We start from the raw sequence: 25,381 nt of genomic DNA, 5'->3' as shown, positions 1-25,381 counted from the left end.
GAAACTATGAAGAAAGTCGTGGACAAATCACAAAGAATAAGTTTGCATTCAAAGAATCCAAATGATTCTGTGCCTGCTGAAATTGTTAGCAAACATCTTATTTCTCATTCTAAACCTTCACAGACAAATCTTCTTCAGCATCCATTGATATTAGAAATTCTAAGATATTCTCGTATGATCTATTATAAATATCCTCCATATTTCTGGCGATATTTTCACAACTATTCTTATCTGAGATCATTTATCTCTCCGTAATATCTGCAACATAAAAGAAACTGTGTTAGTTTCTAAATTCTGAAACCTTCGAATTTAAAATATGAATGTTTTGAAGTAGTGTTGGGAACTGAAGCATAGATTAGTATAATATAATGACACTTGATCAACGTCATTATATTACAGTAAGTCATGCTGAGTTTCTAATGAAGCATGATGATTCACAGTACCGTCATCATGTGCCATTTACACGACTCTTTACATTCTATCTAATCTCTAAACATATCAAGAGAATATTTTTCTGGATGACTCGGTCTTCTTCAGGGTATTCTGGTAATTTAACAAATCAAAATCGTTCTATTACCATTTTCTTCTTAGAGCATTAGCTATGTTCATTCTGAATTTCATATCTACGAATTCCGGACCATTACTCGCTTGACTCGAAGTAGGGAAGAGAAAACGAAAGCATGAAGCTCCGAAAAATAATGAAGAATATAAACTCCGATAATAACCCCGAAATTACAAACCGTGTATATCGATGCAGATAGCAATATAGAGACACGGGAGAATTAGAAACACTATAAACACAATAGTATAGTACAAGTAAATAGATTCTTCTAGTGGTAAATGAAAAAGAAGAATGACAGATATAAAAGTTAGGAGTATATCAAAAATCAGGACTGGATGGAGCATATTGATGAATGCTTTAAAGTAAGAATCAAGGGAGAAAGAATAGAAGGTGTGAGTCGTGAAAAATAAGGAAACGAAGGGGTGAATTTATAGTGAAATATCCGACAGAGCAATCGAAACAGATTATTGCATATAATCAAAGAAGATCCTGATTTCCTTAATCACCAAAGAACCAAATCTTGTTAAGTAAGATTCTCTTTAAATCCCTTAAATCCCGGAAATCAATCATAACTACGTCATCGGTTAAGACGAATATATTTTACTCATCTCACTCTTTTACGATAGTCTCATTTATATTCTTCGCATAATCGAATCGTTTTATCTACATTACTCAATGATGATAAAACTCCATTATCACCTTATATTTTTCATGAAAACCTTCTTATTGTTATCCATAACAACCTCTATCAAATTTCGGGGACGAAATTTCTTTAACGGGTAGGTACTGTAATGACCCGGAATTTTCCGACCAAATTATACTTATGAGATTAATATTTACATAAATTAAACCATACCAACATGATAAGCAATCCAAATTGTTGAGACTTGTGTTTTTGAAAAGAGCTTTACACAACGTTTGACCGTCCAATATGACCGATGATATCACTAACTATATAACATACGATAATTATACGTTTGTGTATATATATGTATTTATATATATTTAACATGATCTAAGGATGGTTTAACATCTCATTGTGTACTAATGACAATGAGTTATAAGTATATTTTGAAACTACTAACTTAAGTTTTCAAAACGATAACTATACGTAACATTCTTTTATATATATACTTATAATATATAATGCTTATACACGTATCGTATATATAAAGTATTTAATCACTTTTTAAGTACTTAAATACATAAAACAATATAAGTATATTCACAAAAGATTGCTATATTTGAATTCTCGTTTCGTTTCCTCAAGATTTCTATACGTATATCTAGGGTATATGTACACATATCATACCCAGCTTCTATACGTATTTACTATTGGTATATACACATCAAATCAACATCCTAATCAACATTATTACTACCCTAGATATGAGGTAACTAGAATTTGTCAAGTAGTATGAATTATTAGTAAGAAAACAAAATTAGGTATCCTTTTCTTTCTTTATAAACTAAAAACGTTTTTATAAATGAACACCATTTCTTCAATCCATTTTCTCATACCTACACCCTCATTTCTCTCTAAAAATACTCCTAACTTCATACTTGATCATCTCTAAGCATTTTCCCCATCATTTAGCTTCAATTACAAGCCTTAAACACCATAAGAAAACTATTTCAAGAACATATCAAAATAACCACCCATTTGAAGAAGTTTACTTCCAACCTTTTGATCTAACTCCACCACTCTTTGATTCCAAGATTATTTCTTATCTTTTGCAGTAACTTTGTCCAAGTAACTTGAGGTAGTAACCTTGTTCATAATCTTATTCAATTCATATTCATATAGCTATCTTATTTTGTGGTATAAAATTTTAACAACAAGAACATAGTTTGAATGATTTCAAACTTGTTCGCAAACTAAATAGATCCTTCTAACTTGACTTTTAAAACACTTCAAGACCTTTAATATATCATAATGATATGCTAACCTAACAAGATATAACTTGGTTTTACAAAGAACATCTTAAAAACTGAATCTACGTCGTCAGAGTGCAACCGGGGGCTGTTTTGGGTTGGATAATTAAAAACCATCTTGAACTTTGAATTGGAAATTCATGTTCTGGAAATATGATATTTCCTATGAATATGTTAACACATAAAAATTTCATGGTTTAACTCAAAGTGTAAGTATTTTTAGAAAAATGATCATTAAATGTTGTTTTTATGATGGAAAATGATCACTTTCATAAGTTTCACCAAAGTTTGACCTATAACCTATGATTTAGAATACAAACAAAGGTATTTTCAGTTCATATTCTTAAAATTTGACTCGATCCAAGCAAGTGGCTAGTTGAACCAACAAAAACGGAGTTGTAATGAAGAAACTACGACTAAAACAAGATTGGGTATCCGAAGCTAGTTTAGCTACGAAAATATTTGGAGAAAAAGTAAATTAATCATATCTTTTCTAATTAATATGATATTTTATATATAATTACTTATGATTTGATTTTATATATTTCAGGACCACCCGTAAACAACACGAGAAGATTAATCATAAGACCTCATGATTGTACGCAACACGTCATTTGACAACACGGTACTTTATGTACGCAACACGTCATTTGACAACATGGTACCATGGGTCGAGATTAATTCTGATCAATACGAATACGATGGGGTCTTTATTTATTTTATTTAAGCAACTAATTGTGGACCACTAACATCGGACTGCTAACTACGGACTAAGAAAATATTAAAAGTATTAATAGTATATATATATGTAACGATTACTTAAAAAAGAAAACATGTTGATATAATATATATATGGTTAGGTTCGTGATATCTATCGGAGACCAAGTCGAAGTAAATACCTTCAAGGCAAAAGTGAGTTTCATTTGCTCCCTTTTATATATATTTTTGGGACTGAGAATACATGCGCTGTTTTTATAAATGTTTTACGAAATAGGCACAAGTACTAAAACTAATTCTACGTGGGTTTAAACCAGAAATATACCCTTAGCTTAGTAACATTAAACTACTTGTCTATGTACGGTAGGCGCGAATCCTAAAGATAGATCTATTGGGCCTGACAAACCCCATCCTGACTATGGGATGCTTTAGTACTTCGAGGTTATTTTAAACACACCTGATCTGGTGTACTTCAGAGGGTAAAACATGAACGTTAAGGCTTGTTACCGGGTGCCTACAACTTATAGAATACTTTTATACACTTGCGATTGTACATATATTTATAAACGAAAATCTTGTGATCTATTAATATATTGAAATGATTGTTATGATAAACCTATAAACTCACCAACCTTTTGGTTGACACTTTAAAGCATGTTTTTTCTCAGGTATTAACGAAATCTTCTGCTGTGCATTAGCTCACTTTAAGGATATTACTTGGAGTCATTCATGGCATATTTTGAAAGATGTTGCATTCGAGTCATTGAGTTCATCAAGATTATTATTAAGTCAATTATAGTTGGATATATTATGAAATGGTGTACATACCGTCAATTTTCGTTGTAAAGAAAGTTTGTCTTTTAAAAACGAATGCAATGTTTGTAAAATGTATCATATAGAGGTCAAATACCTCGCGATGTAATCAACTATTGTGAATCGTTTATAATGTATATGAACGAGTCCTTTCAGTATGCGGGGGATATTCTATATGCATTATGTTAATGTCGGTTACCAGGTGTTCATCATACGAATAGATTTTTATTACACTTGCGAGTAAGCTGTTATTTAAGAAAAATGAAATCTTGTGGTCTATTAAAATTATGGAAATGAATGATTACGATAAACTAATGAACTCACCAACCTTTTAGTTGACAATTTAAAGCATGTTTATTCTCAGGTATTAAAGAAATCTTCCACTGTACATTTGCTCATTTTAGAGATACTACTTGGAGTCATTCATGACATATTTCAAAAGACGTTGCATTCAAGTCGTTGAGTTCATCAAGATTATTTTTAAGTCAATTATAATTGGATATATTATGAAATGGTATGCATGCTTACAACTTTCGACATAATGAAAGTTTGTCTTTCAAAAACGAATGCAATGTTTGTAAAATGTATCATATAGAGGTCAAATACCTCGCGATGTAACCAAATGTAATGTATTCGTCCAGATGGATTAGGACGAGTCATGAAAGTTGGTATCAGAGCGGTGGTCTTAGCTAACCAGGTCTTGCATTAGTGTGTCTAACTGATAGTTGTTTAGATGCATTTGTGGGTCTGGACTTCGACCGTGTCTGCATGTCAAAAGTTTTGCTTATCATTTCGTGTTGAAAATTACTTGCTTATCATCCTTAAAATTCTAGACACATCTTACTGCCTCTATTGCATAGATAGTGTATAGATAAATTCATATCTTAGCATAACTGTTATTGTTCCCTTTGCCTGACAGCTTCCGTAGATTCCTCCGTAATTTATGGGATTTTAGTATTATATATGCATATGTAAATTATGTATTGCAGGGTACTAATCTACCTATAATCTATTCCTTATCGAAAAATCCTTTATTCAATCATATGAAATGAAACTCACCACTAGTTCAAGTCCCTCAGATTCTGATATGGAGTTTCACCTAAGCTCCGGAAGCAGCGTCACCAGAATGAATCAACCAATCATCCATCCCCAATTCATCTGATGGGTTCGTAGTTGATAATGCTAAAAACGAACATATATTTTATAGCATTATTCCTCAAGAAAGACAAGCTTTTAGTTGCAATTGTTCTATTTACAAGTGATATTCGTTTAAATAAAAAAAGGTGAAGACAAAAGACAGATTCGACGAATTGAAGACGCAAATGACCAAAAAGCTCAAAAGTACAAAAGACAATCAAAGAGGTTCCAATTATTGATAAGAAACGTCTCGAAATTACAAGAGTACAAGATTCAAAACGCAAAGTACAAAATATAAAATTGTACGCAAGGACGTTCGAAAATCCGGAACCGGGACCAGAGTCAACTCTCAACGCTCGACGCAACGGACTAAAAATTACAAGTAAACTATGCACATAAATATAATATAATATTTAAATAATTCTTATAATTATTTATATATTATAATAAATAATAAAAACCGTCGGCAAGAAAGACTCCAAAGGGACTGAGCTGTAATTTCATTCTCCGCGACTCGCGGAGTTTGAAGGCAAAAATGCCGCGAGTCGCGGAGCCCCAAAAGTCGAATTTTCCTATAAAAGCAACCGAATTCTGATCGCAAATCATCATCTTTTTTCTTCTTCTCCTCATACGTAAAATATATATATATATAATTTATATTTTAATTTTAATTATAATTCTAATAATAAGGGTATGTTAGCGAATGTTGTAAGGGTGTAAGTCGAAATTCTGTCCGTGTAACGCTACTCTATTTTTAATCATTGTAAGTTATGTTCAACCTTTTTACATTAATGTCTCGTAGCTAAGTTATTATTATGCTTATTTAAAACGAAGTAATCATGATGTTAGGCTAATTACTAAAATTGGGTAATTGGGCTTTGTACCATAATTGGGGTTTGGACAAAAGAACGACACTTGTAGAAATTAGACTATGGGCTATTAATGGGCTTTATATTTGTTTAACTAAATGATAGTTTGTTAATGTTAATATAAAGATTTACAATTGGGCGTCCCTATAAATTACCATATACACTCAATCGGATACGATGGGCTGGGTATTTATATGTACGAATAATCGTTCATTTAACCGGACACGGGAATGGATTAATAACCACTAGAATAATTAAAACAAGGGTGAAATTATGTACAAGGACACTTGGTATAATTGATAACAAAATATTAAAACCTTGGGTTACACTCAGTCGACATCCTGGTGTAATTATTAAACAAAGTATTAAAATCTTGTTACAGTTTAAATCCCCAATTAGTTGGAATATTTAACTTCGGGTATAAGGATAATTTGACGAGGACACTCGCACTTTATATTTATGACTGATGGACTGTTATGGACAAAAACCAGACGGACATATTAAATAATCCAGGACAAAGGACAATTAACCCATGGGCATAAAACAAAAATCAACACGTCAAACATCATGATTACGGAAGTTTAAATAAGCATAATTCTTTTATTTCATATTTAATTTCCTTTATTTTATATTTAATTGCACTTCTAATTATCGCTTTTTTATTATTATTGTATTTAATTGCACTTTTAATTATCGTACTTTTTAATTATCGCAAGTTTATTTTATCGCACTTTTATTATTCGCAATTTCATTATCGTTATTTACTTTATGCTTTAATTTAAGTCTTGTATTCATTTTTAATATTTTACATTTGGTTTTAACTGCGACTAAAGTTTTAAAATCGACAAACCGGTCATTAAACGGTAAAAACCCCCCTTTATAATAATAATATTACTTATATATATATATTTGTATTTTTATAAAAGTAAACTAATATAGCGTTAAGCTTTGTTTAAAGATTTTCCCTGTGGAACGAACCGGACTTACTAAAAACTACACTACTGTACGATTAGGTACACTGCCTATAAGTGTTGTAGCAAGGTTTAAGTATATCCATTCTATAAATAAATAAATATCTTGTGTAAAATTGTATCGTATTTAATAGTATTTCCTGCAAAAAATTAATAACTATTTTATATACCCCTCGCGAAACATCAAGTATTTTTGGCGCCGCTGCCGGGGAACTCTCTTAAAAGCCGGAAGCGCAACACTAATATATAAAAAAAAAATTTAGTTAACTTTTACTAAAATTCATTTTTGTAAAAATACGTTTTAATTATTCGAAAATATAAAAAGAAAAACAAAAATTTATGTATTTTTAGGAGTTTGATAAATATAAGTTTTATTTTGTAAAAATATGAGTTTTATTTAATTTATTTTATAAATATATTTTATAAATATAAAAAACCGAAAAAAAAGAAAAAAATATATATATATAAATCTATTTTTTTTTATTGTTATAAAGTATTTTATTTTTATCTTAGTTATTAAAGATAAGTTTTATTTAGATTACATAAATATTTTAATAAGATAATATAAACAGAAAATATAAAAACAGAAAACAAAAAAACAAAAAAAAAACGTCGAGTTTTAAACTGTTCCAGGGTTGAATTTTGAAACCCCGCGACTCGCGGGGTTTGTTGTTTGAAATACCGTGACTCGCGGAGTAATTCTGACACCGACAGAAACCCTACTGCAATTAATCACGGAGTAATTATTAATTAATTATTATTATAAACCCTAATTATTATTATTATTATAATTAGTTTTAGTTTAATTTAAGTTTTATTTAATTTATATTTTAGTTTATTAAGTTTAATTAAATTGTAAAATTAATAGTTTAATAAAATAAATAATATAAAAATAATATTTTTATAAAAATTGTACTTTTTACAACTTTTTGTATATTTTTATATTTTGTCCCTTTTCAATCGTTTTAACGTAATATTTGTATTTTTCGCTCATATTTAATTTTAAACTTAGTTTTTGCTATAGTTATTTTTACTCCTAGATTTTTAGGCTTTGCCGTAGAATTCCTTAAGTGCTTTTTCTTAGATTAAGATTTAGGTACTTTAGAATTTTGCGACGCCTTTTTAAGTTTTAGTTTCTTTTTAAGTTATTTCCATTTGGGATATAGTTTTTCCTGTAAGCTTTAATATTTTTAGACGACTTTTACCTATGTATCAATTATCATTCCAATTAGTAATATCAATTTGCGATTATAATTTTAAGTTAGTTGTAGTAATAAGGTTAGGTTAGTCAAGTATTTTTAAGTTTTTATAAGTTTCTTTTATTTTTCCGTCACCTTTTATTTTTCAACCATTTTTCTTTTTCGACCTTTTTCGACGAACTCTTTTTCTTTCTTATTTCTCGCTATTCTAGTTTTTAGGACATAGATTTTTATTCTACTTCTTATCTAAATTTCTTAAAATTACGAAAATTTATTTTAAGTGGTTAAATTAATAGACATCAAAATTTTCTGGTTCGTAGTAATAGTTGGATTTGTACGTGGACCGGGTTATTGGAGCCAAACAGTACTCAATTATATTGAGACCAAACGAATCCTGCCCCTCTGCTGCATCTTTTGGCTATTCGAAACGTGGGCAAAATCAGAAAAGTCTATTGGTTGGATAACTTATTATAATTTTTCTTTCCTTTTTAAAACTAATAGGATATTCAGTGAATGCACCGAGCAAGACGTTCACCACCTTTTGTACGTTCACCACCTGTAACTAGATCAAGACATTTAGCAAATATAACCACCGTTGATTTTTCTTTAGAATCGTCATCCAGTCAACCAAGTACTTCAGTTCAAATTTCCGATAATCCATTTTTTGAACCCAACCTCACAATTGAGAATCCGGAGAATATTCAGGAACGGTTCGTAGATCCTGAACCACTAACAATTCCTCCAGAACCACCAATCATTCAAACAGAGATTGTTGAGGAACGAACCATTAAATCAGAATCATCTAGTGATACCGATTCAACAAATTCAATTATGGAGAATCTGGAACCTTTAAGTATGGAAGACCGAATGAGAGCTAAACGCACTGGCCAAGGTCACGCAATTACTCATCAAGACATTAATGATCCAGATTATGAAATCAAAGGACAAATTCTACACATGGTGACTAATCAATGCCAATTTAGTGGTGCGCCGAAGGAAGATCCAAATGAACATCTACGTACCTTTAATAGGATCTGCACACTATTTAAAATCCGAGAAGTGGAGGATGAACAGATATATCTCATGTTATTTCCCTGGACTTTAAAGGGAGAAGCCAAAGATTGGTTGGAATCGTTACCTGAAGGGGCGATTGATACATGGGACGTTTTAGTTGAAAAATTTCTTAAACAATTCTTTCCTGCATCTAAAGCCTTAAGACTTCAAGCAGAAATTGTTACGTTCACACAGAAGCCAAATGAAACTCTATATGAGGCGTGGACAAGATATGGAAAGTTATTAAGAGGATGTCCGCAACATGGTTTAGACACCTGTCAAATAGTACAAATATTCTACCAAGGATGCGACATCACTACAAGGAAAGACATAGATATAGCAGCTGGTGGTTCTATTATGAAGAAAACCGAAACTGATGCTTACAAAATTATTGATAATACTGCTTCCCACTCACATGAGTGGCACCAAGAAAAAGATATCATTAGATCATCTAAAGCAGCTAGAGCCGATTCTAGCCATGACTTAGATTCCATTTCCGCAAAGATAGATGCTGTGGAAAGACGAATGGAAAAGATGACTAAGGATATTCACTCAATACGAATTAGTTGTGAGCAGTGTGGAGGACCACATTTGACAAAAGATTGTCTCTGTAGTGACCCGAACTTTTCCATGTTTATATATATTAATTGAGATTGATATTTACATGATTAAATGTTTCCAACATGTTAAGCAATCAAACTTGTTAAGACTTGATTAATTGAAATAGGTTTCATATAGACAATTGACCACCCAAGTTGACCGGTGATTCACGAACGTTAAAACTTGTAAAAACTATATGATGACATATATATGGATATATATATATATATATATAGTTAACATGATACTATGATAAGTAAACATATCATTAAGTATATTAACAATGAACTACATATGTAAAAACAAGACTACTAACTTAATGATTTTTAAACGAGACATATATGTAACGATTATCGTTGTAAAGACATTTAATGTATATATATCATATTAAGAGATATTCATACATGATAATATCATGATAATATAATAATTTAAAATCTCATTTGATATTATAAACATTGGGTTAACAACATTTAACAAGATCGTTAACCTAAAGGTTTCAAAACAACACTTACATGTAACGACTAACGATGACTTAACGACTCAGTTAAAATGTATATACATGTAGTGTTTTAATATGTATTTATACACTTTTGAAAGACTTCAATACACTTATCAAAATACTTCTACTTAACAAAAATGCTTACAATTACATCCTCGTTCAGTTTCATCAACAATTCTACTCGTATGCACCCGTATTCGTACTCGTACAATACACAGCTTTTAGATGTATGTACTATTGGTATATACACTCTAATGATCAGCTCTTAGCAGCCCATGTGAGTCACCTAACACATGTGGGAACCATCATTTGGCAACTAGCATGAAATATCTCATAAAATTACAAAAATATGAGTAATCATTCATGACTTATTTACATGAAAACAAAATTACATATCCTTTATATCTAATCCATACACCAATGACCAAAAACACCTACAAACACTTTCATTCTTCAATTTTCTTCATCTAATTGATCTCTCTCAAGTTCTATCTTCAAGTTCTAAGTGTTCTTCATAAATTCCAAAAGTTCTAGTTTCATAAAATCAAGAATACTTTCAAGTTTGCTAGCTCACTTCCAATCTTGTAAGGTGATCATCCAACCTCAAGAAATCTTTGTTTCTTACAGTAGGTTATCATTCTAATACAAGGTAATAATCATATTCAAACTTTGGTTCAATTTCTATAACTATAACAATCTTATTTCAAGTGATGATCTTACTTGAACTTGTTTTCGTGTCATGATTCTGCTTCAAGAACTTCGAGCCATCCAAGGATCCATTGAAGCTAGATCCATTTTTCTCTTTTCCAGTAGGTTTATCCAAGGAACTTAAGGTAGTAATGATGTTCATAACATCATTCGATTCATACATATAAAGCTATCTTATTCGAAGGTTTAAACTTGTAATCACTAGAACATAGTTTAGTTAATTCTAAACTTGTTCGCAAATAAAATTTAATCCTTCTAACTTGACTTTTAAAATCAACTAAACACATGTTCTATATCTCTATGATATGCTAACTTAATGATTTAAAACGTGGAAACACGAAAAACACCGTAAAACCGGATTTACGCCGTCGTAGTAACACCGCGGGCTGTTTTGGGTTAGTTAATTAAAAACTATGATAAACTTTGATTTAAAAGTTGTTATTCTGAGAAAATGATTTTTATTATGAACATGAAACTATATCCAAAAATTATGGTTAAACTCAAAGTGGAAGTATGTTTTCTAAAATGGTCATCTAGACGTCGTTCTTTCGACTGAAATGACTACCTTTACAAAAACGACTTGTAACTTATTTTTCCGACTATAAACCTATACTTTTTCTGTTTAGATTCATAAAATAGAGTTCAATATGAAACCATAGCAATTTGATTCACTCAAAACGGATTTAAAATGAAGAAGTTATGGGTAAAACAAGATTGGATAATTTTTCTCATTTTAGCTACGTGAAAATTGGTAACAAATCTATTCCAATCATAACTTAATTAACTTGTATTGTATATTATGTAATCTTGAGATACCATAGACACGTATACAATGTTTCGACCTATCATGTCAACACATCTATATATATTTCGGAACAACCATAGACACTCTATATGTGAGTGTTGGAGTTAGCTATACAGGGTTGAGGTTGATTCCAAAATATATATAGTTTGAGTTGTGATCAATACTGAGATACGTATACACTGGGTCGTGGATTGATTCAAGATAATATTTATCGATTTATTTCTGTACATCTAACTGTGGACAACTAGTTGTAGGTTACTAACGAGGACAGCTGACTTAATAAACTTAAAACATCAAAATATATTAAAAGTGTTGTAAATATATTTTGAACATACTTTGATATATATGTATATATTGTTATAGGTTCGTGAATCAACCAGTGGCCAAGTCTTACTTCCCGACGAAGTAAAAATCAGTGAAAGTGAGTTATAGTCCCACTTTTAAAATCTAATATTTTTGGGATGAGAATACATGCAGGTTTTATAAATGATTTACAAAGTAGACACAAGTACGTGAAACTACATTCTATGGTTGAATTATCGAAATCGAATATGCCCCTTTTTATTAAGTCTGGTAATCTAAGAATTAGGGAACAGACACCCTAATTGACGCGAATCCTAAAGATAGATCTATTGGGCCTAACAAACCCCATCCAAAGAACCGGATGCTTTAGTACTTCGAAATTTATATCATATCCGAAGGGTGTCCCGGAATGATGGGGATATTCTTATATATGCATCTTGTTAATGTCGGTTACCAGGTGTTCACCATATGAATGATTTTTATCTCTATGTATGGGATGTGTATTGAAATATGAAATCTTGTGGTCTATTATTATGATTTGATATATATAGGTTAAACCTATAACTCACCAACATTTTTGTTGACGTTTTAAGCATGTTTATTCTCAGGTGATTATTAAGAGCTTCCGCTATCGCATACTTAAATAAGGACGAGATTTGGAGTCCATGCTTGTATGATATTGTGTAAAAACTGCATTCAAGAAACTTATTTTGTTGTAACATATTTGTATTGTAAACCATTATGTAATGGTCGTGTGTAAACAGGATATTTTAGATTATCATTATTTGATAATCTACGTAAAGCTTTTTAAACCTTTATTGATGAAATAAAGGTTATGGTTTGTTTTAAAATGAATGCAGTCTTTGAAAAACGTCTCATATAGAGGTCAAAACCTCGCAACGAAATCAATTAACATGGAACGTTTTTAATCAATAAGAACGGGACATTTCAGTTGGTATCCTAGCGTTGGTCTTAGAGAACCAGAATTTTGCATTAGTGTGTCTTATCGAGTTTGTTAGGATGCATTAGTGAGTCTGGACTTCGACCGTGTTTACTTGAAAAATGATTGCTTAACAAATTTTGTTGGAAACTATATATTTTTAACATGTGAATATTATGTGATATATTAATCTCTTAACGCGTTTGATATTATGTGATAGATGTCTACCTCTAGAACAAGTCCCATTGACTCACCTAATAATAATGAAGAGTCAAATGTAAATTGGAATGATTCGTGGACTGATTCACAAGTTCCCGAAGAGGAACCGGAAGAAGAGTCGGAACCGGAAGAAGAATCAGAACCGGAAGAAGAATCGGAACCGGATGAAGAAATAGAACCGGTGGGGGAAATAATAAAACGGTTACGTAAAAGAAAATCCTCAACCAACCGACCAAGGTTAATTATGGTCAATGGTGTTTCCGCCAAGGAAGCAAAATATTGGGAGGATTACCAATTCTTCGATGAATCGGATTCCGACGAGAATTCCGATGATGTTATAGAAATTACCCCAACTGAATTTAAAAAGGCAAAAGAAAATAATAAGGGAAAGGGCATAAAAATAGAGAAATCTAATTCCAACCCCGATGAACTTCATATGTATCGTCAACCCCCGAAGTCCTTAAGTTGTAACAATGACCCGGGAACCTCTAAACCACCAGGTTTTTCTAAACCAATGTGGAAAATAACAGCTAGTATTAGGGAAACATCATATATCCCTAGAAACTTGGCAAAACGAACCAAAACCGAAGAAGAAGAAACAAGCGAGTCGGAATAAGATAGTTGTATTCGTGTGGTGTAATATATGTAATATAGTGTGCTTATGCTTTATGATATATGTAAAAATTGCTTGTATTAATAAGTATTTTTTTTTTATGAATCTAACTCTTGCTATTTTACAGTATAAAAACACAAAATGGATAGACAACCCAATATTTTAAGAGACCTACCCGGAGACATGATTGATGAAATCTTGTCTAGAGTCGGTCAGAATTCTTCAACACAACTATTTAAGGCGAGATCAGTTTGTAAGACATTCGAAGAACGTTCCAAGAATGCCTTGGTTTATAAAATGCTTTCGTTCGAAAGATGGGGGATATCACATTGGGAAATCCATAAATTACGATGTGTTTACTTTGACGCATATATTGCGAGGAACCCAAATGCTATTTTACGCAATGGGTTAAGAAATTATTTTGACTCAATATATCCGAATATTGGACTTCGTGATTTAGAAAAAGCAGCTAACATGCAACATAAAGAAGCATGTTATGCTTACGGATTAGTAATGTTCGCTTCTCACCAAAGTGAGAACAAGAACATCGGGCTACAACTATTAAACAAAACGTTCCCACAAGTGACGGAGTCGGTAATTGGGGTACGAAATGAGGTTTTTAGATTGTTACGGGACTGTTGGAAATTACGTAACCCTCGTCCTTTTGACGATGTTACAACACGCTGTCTTATCAACGGCCATAACGGTTATGTTCCACAAGACCAAGGATGGGAAGTAATCCTAGTAAAACCAGAATGCATGACTTGTTTCTGGACGTATGAATTACGTGTCTTTATTGTCTTTGCTGAACGACTTGTGTACTAGCTAGAATTATCTTCACAACTATCTTGTATCAAAGTTATCGTGTGCTATATTTCATGCTTTATGTAAAATAAGCGGTATTGTAAGTTTGTAAAATATTGTATAAAAGTTTAAACGCGAAATATTATTATAATCAGTTTTTCATATAGAATTGTAGTAGTTGAATTGTATATTAGCTACTAAGTATGAACTTAACGGGTAGGTACTACCCGAATTTAAACTTATAAAACGCTAATATGAAGAAAAAGCTTTTATAAATGAGTTCATATTATGCTATGAAATACTATTAACTACTCTTAATATTCTGTATGATTAACTTGTTCCATTTGACTATTTTGAAGGAAATGACACCGACTACTCGACACACCGTGAATATGAATGAAGAGGAATTCCGTACTTTTCTAGCTTCAAACATAGCCGCAGTACAGGCTGCGCTACATACCAACAATAACCTTGGATCTAGCAGTACAGGAAATCGTGTAGGATGCACCTACAAAGAATTCACTGCCTGCAAACCTTTGGAATTTGATGGAACCGAAGGACCGATCGGATTGAAACGGTGGACCGAGAAGGTCGAATCGGTGTTTGCCATAAGTAAGTGTACTGAAGAGGACAAAGTGAAGTACGCTACGCATACCTTCACAGGTTCTGCGTTAACATGGTGGAATACCTATCTAGAGCAAGTGGGACAAGATGATGCGTACGCACTACCGTGGTCAGCATTCAAGCACTTGATGAACGAGAAGTACCGTCCCAGAACCGAGGTCAATAAGCTCAAGACAGAACTTAGAGGGTTACGAACCCAAGGATTTGATATTACCACGTACGAAAGACGATTCACAGAATTGTGCCTATTGTGTCCGGGAGCATTCGAAGATGAGGAAGAGAAGATCGACGCATTTGTGAAAGGATTACCGGAAAGAATTCAAGAAGATATAAGTTCACACGAGCCCGCCTCTATACAACAGGCATGTAGAATGGCTCACAAACTAGTGAACCAGATTGAAGAAAGAATTAAAGAACAGACTGCTGAAGAGGCCAATGTGAAGCAAGTCAAAAGAAAGTGGGAGGATAACGGTGATAAGAATCACCAATACAACAACAACAGCAATTACAACAATAATCGCAACAATTATCCCAACAATCGCAACATCAATCGCAACTACAACAAACGGCCCAACAACAACAACAACAGCAACAGCAACTACAACAATCATCCCAACAACAATAATAACCGCAACAACAACAACAATCAGAAGTAGCTATGCCAAAGGTGTGAAAAGTATCACTCGGGGTTCTGCACCAAATTTTGCAACAAGTGTAAAAGAAATGGTCATAGCGCGGCGAAGTGTGAGGTTTACGAACCAGGGGTTAATAGAACGAAAGGAACAAATGGTGTCGGAACGAGTAATGGCGGAGCAAGTAGTGTCGGAGCAAGTTATGCCAATGTAGTTTGTTATAAATGTGGAAAACCGGGCCACATTATTAGAAATTGCCCGAACCAGGAGAACACGAATGGACAAGGCCGCGGAAGAGTTTTCAATATTAATGCGGCAGAGGCACAGGAAGACCCGGAGCTTGTTACGGGTACGTTTCTTATTGACAATAAATCTGCTTACGTTTTATTTGATTCGGGTGCGGATAGAAGCTATATGAGTAGAGATTTTTGTGCTAAATTAAGTTGTCCATTGACGCCTTTGGATAGTAAATTTTTACTCGAATTAGCAAATGGTAAATTAATTTCAGCAGATAATATATGTCGGAATCGAGAAATTAAACTGGTTAGCGAAACATTTAAGATTGATTTGATACCAGTAGAGTTAGGGAGTTTTGATGTGATAATCGGTATGGACTGGTTGAAAGAAGTGAAAGCAGAGATCGTCTGTTACAAAAATGCAATTCGCATTATACGAGAAAAAGGAAAACCCTTAATGGTGTACGGAGAAAAGGGCAACACGAAGCTACATCTTATTAGTAATTTGAAGGCACAAAAACTAATAAGAAAAGGTTGCTATGCTGTTCTAGCACACGTCGAGAAAGTACAAACTGAAGAAAAGAGCATCAATGATGTTCCCGTCGCAAAAGAATTTCCCGATGTATTTCCGAAAGAATTACCGGGATTACCCCCACATCGATCCGTTGAATTTCATATAGATCTTGTACCAGGAGCTGCACCAATAGCTCGTGCTCCTTACAGACTCGCACCCAGCGAGATGAAAGAACTGCAAAGCCAATTACAAGAACTTTTAGAGCGTGGTTTCATTCAACCAAGCACATCACCGTGGGGAGCTCCTGTTTTGTTTGTCAAGAAGAAAGATGGTACATTCAGGTTGTGTATCGACTACCGAGAGTTGAACAAACTTACCATCAAGAATCGCTACGCACTACCGAGAATCGACGACTTATTTGATCAACTACAAGGCTCTTCTGTTTATTCAAAGATTGACTTACGTTCCGGGTATCATCAAATGCGGGTGAAAGAAGATGATATTCCAAAGACTGCTTTCAGAACACGTTACGGTCATTACGAGTTTATGGTCATGCCGTTTGGTTTAACTAATGCACCAGCTGTGTTCATGGACCTTATGAACCGAGTGTGTGGACCATACCTTGACAAGTTTGTCATTGTTTTCATTGATGACATACTTATTTACTCAAAGAATGACCAAGAACACGGTGAATATTTGAGAAAGGTGTTAGAAGTATTGAGGAAGGAAGAATTGTACGCTAAGTTTTCAAAGTGTGCATTTTGGTTGGAAGAAGTTCAATTCCTCGGTCACATAGCGAACAAAGAAGGTATTAAGGTGGATCCGGCAAAGATAGAAACTGTTGAAAAGTGGGAAACCCCGAAAACTCCGAAACACGTACGCCAGTTTTTAGGACTAGCTGGTTACTACAGAAGGTTCATCCAAGACTTTTCCAGAATAGCAAAACCCTTGACTGCATTAACGCATAAAGGGAAGAAATTTGAATGGAACGATGAACAAGAGAAAGCGTTTCAGTTATTGAAGAAAAAGCTAACTACGGCACCTATATTGTCATTGCCTGAAGGGAATGATGATTTTGTGATTTATTGTGACGCATCAAAGCAAGGTCTTGGTTGTGTATTAATGCAACGAACGAAGGTGATTGCTTATGCGTCTAGATAATTGAAGGTTCACGAACAAAATTATACGACGCATGATTTGGAATTAGGCGCGGTTGTTTTTGCATTAAAGACTTGGAGGCACTACTTATATGGGGTCAAAAGTATTATATATACCGACCACAAAAGTCTTCAACACATATTTAATCAGAAACAACTGAATATGAGGCAGCGTAGGTGGATTGAATTATTGAATGATTACGACTTTGAGATTCGTTACCACCCGGGGAAGGCAAATGTGGTAGCCGACGCCTTGAGCAGGAAGGACAGAGAACCCATTCGAGTAAAATCTATGAATATAATGATTCACAATAACCTTACTACTCAAATAAAGGAGGCGCAACAAGGAGTTTTAAAAGAGGGAAATTTAAAGGATGAAATACCCAAAGGATCGGAGAAGCATCTTAATATTCGGGAAGACGGAACCCGGTATAGGGCTGAAAGGATTTGGGTACCAAAATTTGGAGATATGAGAGAAATGGTACTTAGAGAAGCTCATAAAACCAGATACTCAATACATCCTGGAACGGGGAAGATGTACAAGGATCTCAAGAAACATTTTTGGTGGCCGGGTATGAAAGCCGATGTTGCTAAATACGTAGGAGAATGTTTGACGTGTTCTAAGGTCAAAGCTGGGCATCAGAAACCATCAGGTCTACTTCAACAACCCGAAATCCCGGAATGGAAATGGGAAAACATTACCATGGATTTCATCACTAAATTGCCAAGGACTGCAAGTGGTTTTGATACTATTTGGGTAATAGTTGATCGTCTCACCAAATCCGCACACTTCCTGCCAATAAGAGAAGATGACAAGATGGAGAAGTTAGCACGACTGTATTTGAAGGAAGTCATCTCCAGACATGGAATACCAATCTCTATTATCTCTGATAGGGATGGCAGATTTATTTCAAGATTCTGGCAGACATTACAACAAGCATTAGGAACTCGTCTAGACATGAGTACTGCCTATCATCCATAAACTGATGGGCAGAGCGAAAGGACGATACAAACGCTTGAAGACATGCTACGAGCATGTGTTATTGATTTCAGAAACAGTTGGGATCGACATCTACCGTTAGCAGAATTTTCCTACAACAACAGCTACCATTCAAGCATTGAGATGGCGCCGTTTGAAGCACTTTATGGTAGAAAGTGCAGGTCTCCGATTTGTTGTAGTGAAGTGAGGGATAGACAGATTACGGGTCCGGAGATTATACAAGAAACTACCGAGAAGATCATCCAAATTCAACAACGGTTGAAAACCACCCAAAGTCGACAAAAGAGCTACGCTGACATTAAAAGAAAAGATATAGAATTTGAAATTGGAGAGATGGTCATGCTTAAAGTTGCACCTTGGAAAGGCGTTGTTCGATTTGGTAAACGAGGGAAATTAAATCCAAGGTATATTGGACCATTCAAGATTATTGATCGTGTCGGACCAGTAGCTTACCGACTTGAGTTACCTCAACAACTCGCGCTGTACATAACACTTTCCACGTCTCGAATTTGAAGAAATGTTTTGCTAAAGAAGATCTCACTATTCCGTTAGATGAAATCCAAATCAACGAAAAACTTCAATTCATCGAAGAACCCGTCGAAATAATGGATCGTGAGGTTAAAAGACTTAAGCAAAACAAGATACCAATTGTTAAGGTTCGATGGAATGCTCGTAGAGGACCCGAGTTCACCTGGGAGCGTGAAGATCAGATGAAGAAGAAATACCCTCATCTATTTCTAGAAGATTCGTCAACACCTTCAACAGCTTAAAATTTCGGGACGAAATTTATTTAACGGGTAGGTACTGTAGTGACCCGAACTTTTCCATGTTTATATATATTAATTGAGATTGATATTTACATGATTAAATGTTTCCAACATGTTAAGCAATCAAACTTGTTAAGACTTGATTAATTGAAATAGGTTTCATATAGACAATTGACCACCCAAGTTGACCGGTGATTCACGAACGTTAAAACTTGTAAAAACTATATGATGACATATATATGGATATATATATATATATAGTTAACATGATACTATGATAAGTAAACGTATCATTAAGTATATTAACAATGAACTACATATGTAAAAACAAGACTACTAACTTAATGATTTTTAAACGAGACATATATGTAACGATTATCGTTGTAAAGACATTTAATGTATATATATCATATTAAGAGATATTCATACATGATAATATCATGATAATATAATAATTTAAAATCTCATTTGATATTATAAACATTGGGTTAACAACATTTAACAAGATCGTTAACCTAAAGGTTTCAAAACAACACTTACATGTAACGACTAACGATGACTTAACGACTCAGTTAAAATGTATATACATGTAGTGTTTTAATATGTATTTATACACTTTTGAAAGACTTCAATACACTTATCAAAATACTTCTACTTAACAAAAATGCTTACAATTACATCCTCGTTCAGTTTCATCAACAATTCTACTCGTATGCACCCGTATTCGTACTCGTACAATACACAGCTTTTAGATGTATGTACTATTGGTATATACACTCCAATGATCAGCTCTTAGCAGCCCATGTGAGTCACCTAACACATGTGGGAACCATCATTTGGCAACTAGCATGAAATATCTCATAAAATTACAAAAATATGAGTAATCATTCATGACTTATTTACATGAAAACAAAATTACATATCCTTTATATCTAATCCATACACCAACGACCAAAAACACCTACAAACACTTTCATTCTTCAATTTTCTTCATCTAATTGATCTCTCTCAAGTTCTATCTTCAAGTTCTAAGTGTTCTTCATAAATTCCAAAAGTTCTAGTTTCATAAAATCAAGAATACTTTCAAGTTTGCTAGCTCACTTCCAATCTTGTAAGGTGATCATCCAACCTCAAGAAATCTTTGTTTCTTACAGTAGGTTATCATTCTAATACAAGGTAATAATCATATTCAAACTTTGGTTCAATTTCTATAACTATAACAATCTTATTTCAAGTGATGATCTTACTTGAACTTGTTTTCGTGTCATGATTCTGCTTCAAGAACTTCGAGCCATCCAAGGATCCATTGAAGCTAGATCCATTTTTCTCTTTTCCAGTAGGTTTATCCAAGGAACTTAAGGTAGTAATGATGTTCATAACATCATTCGATTCATACATATAAAGCTATCTTATTCGAAGGTTTAAACTTGTAATCACTAGAACATAGTTTAGTTAATTCTAAACTTGTTCGCAAACAAAATTTAATCCTTCTAACTTGACTTTTAAAATCAACTAAACACATGTTCTATATCTGTATGATATGCTAACTTAATGATTTAAAACCTGGAAACACGAAAAACACCGTAAAACCGGATTTACGCCGTCGTAGTAACACCGCGGGCTGTTTTGGGTTAGTTAATTAAAAACTATGATAAACTTTGATTTAAAAGTTGTTATTCTGAGAAAATGATTTTTATTATGAACATGAAACTATATCCAAAAATTATGGTTAAACTCAAAGTGGAAGTATGTTTTCTAAAATGGTCATCTAGACGTCGTTCTTTCGACTGAAATGACTACCTTTACAAAAACGACTTGTAACTTATTTTTCCGACTATAAACCTATACTTTTTCTGTTTAGATTCATAAAATAGAGTTCAATATGAAACCATAGCAATTTGATTCACTCAAAACGGATTTAAAATGAAGAAGTTATGGGTAAAACAAGATTGGATAATTTTTCTCATTTTAGCTACGTGAAAATTGGTAACAAATCTATTCCAATCATAACTTAATCAACTTGTATTGTATATTATGTAATCTTGAGATACCATAGACACGTATACAATGTTTCGACCTATCATGTCGACACATCTATATATATTTCGGAACAACCATAGACACTCTATATGTGAATGTTGGAGTTAGCTGTACAGGGTTGAGGTTGATTCCAAAATATATATAGTTTGAGTTGTGATCAATACTGAGATACGTATACACTGGGTCGTGGATTGATTCAAGATAATATTTATCGATTTATTTCTGTACATCTAACTGTAGACAACTAGTTGTAGGTTACTAACGAGGACAGCTGACTTAATAAACTTAAAACATCAAAATATATTAAAAGTGTTGTAAATATATTTTGAACATACTTTGATATATATGTATATATTGTTATAGGTTCGTGAATCAACCAGTGGCCAAGTCTTACTTCCCGACGAAGTAAAAATCAGTGAAAGTGAGTTATAGTCCCACTTTTAAAATCTAATATTTTTGGGATGAGAATACATGCAGGTTTTATAAATGATTTACAAAGTAGACACAAGTACGTGAAACTACATTCTATGGTTGAATTATCGAAATCGAATATTCCCCTTTTTATTAAGTCTGGTAATCTAAGAATTAGGGAACAGACACCCTAATTGACGCGAATCCTAAAGATAGATCTATTGGGCCTAACAAACCCCATCCAAAGAACCGGATGCTTTAGTACTTCGAAATTTATATCATATCCGAAGGGTGTCCCGGAATGATGGGGATATTCTTATATATGCATCTTATTAATGTCGGTTACCAGGTGTTCACCATATGAATGATTTTTATCTCTATGTATGGGATGTGTATTGAAATATGAAATCTTGTGGTCTATTATTATGATTTGATATATATAGGTTAAACCTATAACTCACCAACATTTTTGTTGACGTTTTAAGCATGTTTATTCTCAGGTGATTATTAAGAGCTTCCGCTGTCGCATACTTAAATAAGGACGAGATTTGGAGTCCATGCTTGTATGATATTGTGTAAAAACTGCATTCAAGAAACTTATTTTGTTGTAACATATTTGTATTGTAAACCATTATGTAATGGTCGTGTGTAAACAGGATATTTTAGATTATCATTATTTGATAATCTACGTAAAGCTTTTTAAACCTTTATTGATGAAATAAAGGTTATAGTTTGTTTTAAAATGAATGCAGTCTTTGAAAAACGTCTCATATAGAGGTCAAAACCTCGCAACGAAATCAATTAATATGGAACGTTTTTAATCAATAAGAACGGGACATTTCAGTCTCAGTATTGAATTAACAATGGAACAAAGAGAGAATATTTCATACATAAACCAAAGGCCTGGAAATAATTATCAGAATAATTATCAACCGCCAAGACCGATTTACAATCAAAACCAGAATTATAACCGAAATATTCCATACAACAACCAACAAGGTCCTAGCAATCAACAAGTATCCAATAATACTTACAACCAGCAAAGACCTAATTTTCAAAACAAACCACCACAACAAACCGATGATAAAAAGCCGAATTTAGAAGATATAATGACGAAGCTAGTTGAAACTCAAACGCAGTTTTTCACATCTCAAAAACAAACTAATGAACAAAATGCTCAAGCATTTAGAAATCAACAAGCTTCTATTCAAAATCTGGAACAAGAAGTAAGTAACCTAGCAAGGTTAATAGGTGAAAGAAAACCGGGAAGTCTACCTAGTGATACAAATGCTAACCCCAGGAATGAAACAGCTAAAGCCATTACCACAAGAAGTGGTACAACACTTAAACCACCGGAAATACCTGTAACTTCTGATGAAACTATTCCTACTCCACAAGAACCACAACCTGATCAAGATAAGGAAAAAGAACCGGTAGTTGAAAAGGTTAATGAAGATAACACAGTTAAGGATAAACCTTATGTTAAACCGTATCAACCACCACTTCCTTATCCGAGTAAAATGAAGAAAGAGAAACTTGAAGCCGAGCAATCCAAATTCTTGGATATGTTTAAACAGATAAATGTAAATCTTCCTTTCATTGATGTGATTTCAGGAATGCCTAGATATGCTAAATTCTTGAAAGATCTAATCTCAAATAGAAAGAAAATGGAAGAACTCTCGACTGTTACTATGAATGCTAATTGTTCAGCAGTGCTGTTGAATAAGATACCAGAAAAACTATCTGATCCAGGAAGTTTCACAATTCCATGTTTTCTGGGTAGTCTTAGTTCAATAGAATCATTGGCAGACATAGGTGCTAGTATAAATCTAATGCCGTATTCACTATACACTAAACTAGACCTTGGAGAATTGAAACCAACAAGAATAAGCATACAACTAGCCGATAGATCAATAAAATATGCTAGAGGGATAATGGAGAACATGCTAGTTAAAGTTGGTACTTTAGTATTTCCAGTAGATTTTGTTGTTCTGGACATGGAAGAAGATTCTCAAGTTCCTCTCATATTAGGAAGACCATTCTTAAACACGGCTAAAGCAATGATAGACGTGTTCGGTAAGAAATTGACCCTAAGTATAGAGGATGAGAGTGTTACCTTTTCAGTTGATAGAGCAATGCAACAACCACAATCTGCAGATGATACATGTTATTATATTCAAACTATAGATGCACATGCAGAATTATTAGAAGAATTTCCAGAATTACAAGGAACGGGAGAATGTTCTTTAGGAGAAGGTAATGAACCAATTGATGAAGCTGAAATGTTAGCTACACTTATAGCTAATGGATATGAACCAACAACAGAAGAAATTCAAATGCTAAAAGAAGAAGACAGATATCGATACAAATCATCGATAGAAGAACCTCCGAAATTAGAGTTAAAGCCACTTCCAAACCATTTGGAATACGCTTATTTACATGGTGAATCTGAATTACCTGTAATAATATCGTCTTCTCTTACTGAAAATGAGAAATCACAACTCATTTCTGTGTTGAAAGCTCATAAACCAGCCATTGCATGGAAGATTCATGATATTAAAGGAATAAGTCCTTCGTATTGCACACATAAAATCCTTATGGAAGAAGATCATAAAACGTATGTGCAACGCCAACGAAGACTAAATCCTAATATGCAAGATGTAGTTAAGAAAGAAATTATTAAACTGCTAGATGCAGGTTTAATTTATCCAATCTCTGATAGTCCATGGGTAAGCCCAGTTCAATGCGTGCCTAAGAAGGGTGGCATGACTGTCATTACAAATGAGAAAAATGAGTTTATTCCTACTAGGACTGTAATAGGATGGCGTGTATGTATTTATTATAGAAAATTAAATGACGCCACCAGAAAAGATCACTTTCCCTTACCTTTCATAGATCAAATGTTGGAAAGATTAGCCGGAAATAGTTACTATTGTTTTCTAGATGGATTTTCCGGATATTTTCAAATTCCAATAGCACCCGAAGATCAAGAGAAAACCACATTCACGTGCCCTTATGGTACTTTTGCTTACAAACGCATGCCATTTGGACTTTGTAACGCCCCTGCAACCTTTCAAAGGTGTATGATGGCGATTTTTCATGACATGATAGAAGAATGCATGGAAGTTTTCATGGATGACTTTTCAGTCTTCGGTGATACATTTGAATCATGTCTAGTTAATCTGGAACGAATGCTTCTTAGATGCGAACAATCAAATCTAGTACTTAATTGGGAGAAATGCCATTTCAT

Source organism: Rutidosis leptorrhynchoides, chromosome 4, assembly GCF_046630445.1.
Source record: "Rutidosis leptorrhynchoides isolate AG116_Rl617_1_P2 chromosome 4, CSIRO_AGI_Rlap_v1, whole genome shotgun sequence".
Classification (NCBI taxonomy): Eukaryota; Viridiplantae; Streptophyta; class Magnoliopsida; order Asterales; family Asteraceae; genus Rutidosis; species Rutidosis leptorrhynchoides.
The sequence above is the reverse complement of the archived record's forward strand: the minus strand, read 5'-3'. Positions refer to the sequence as shown.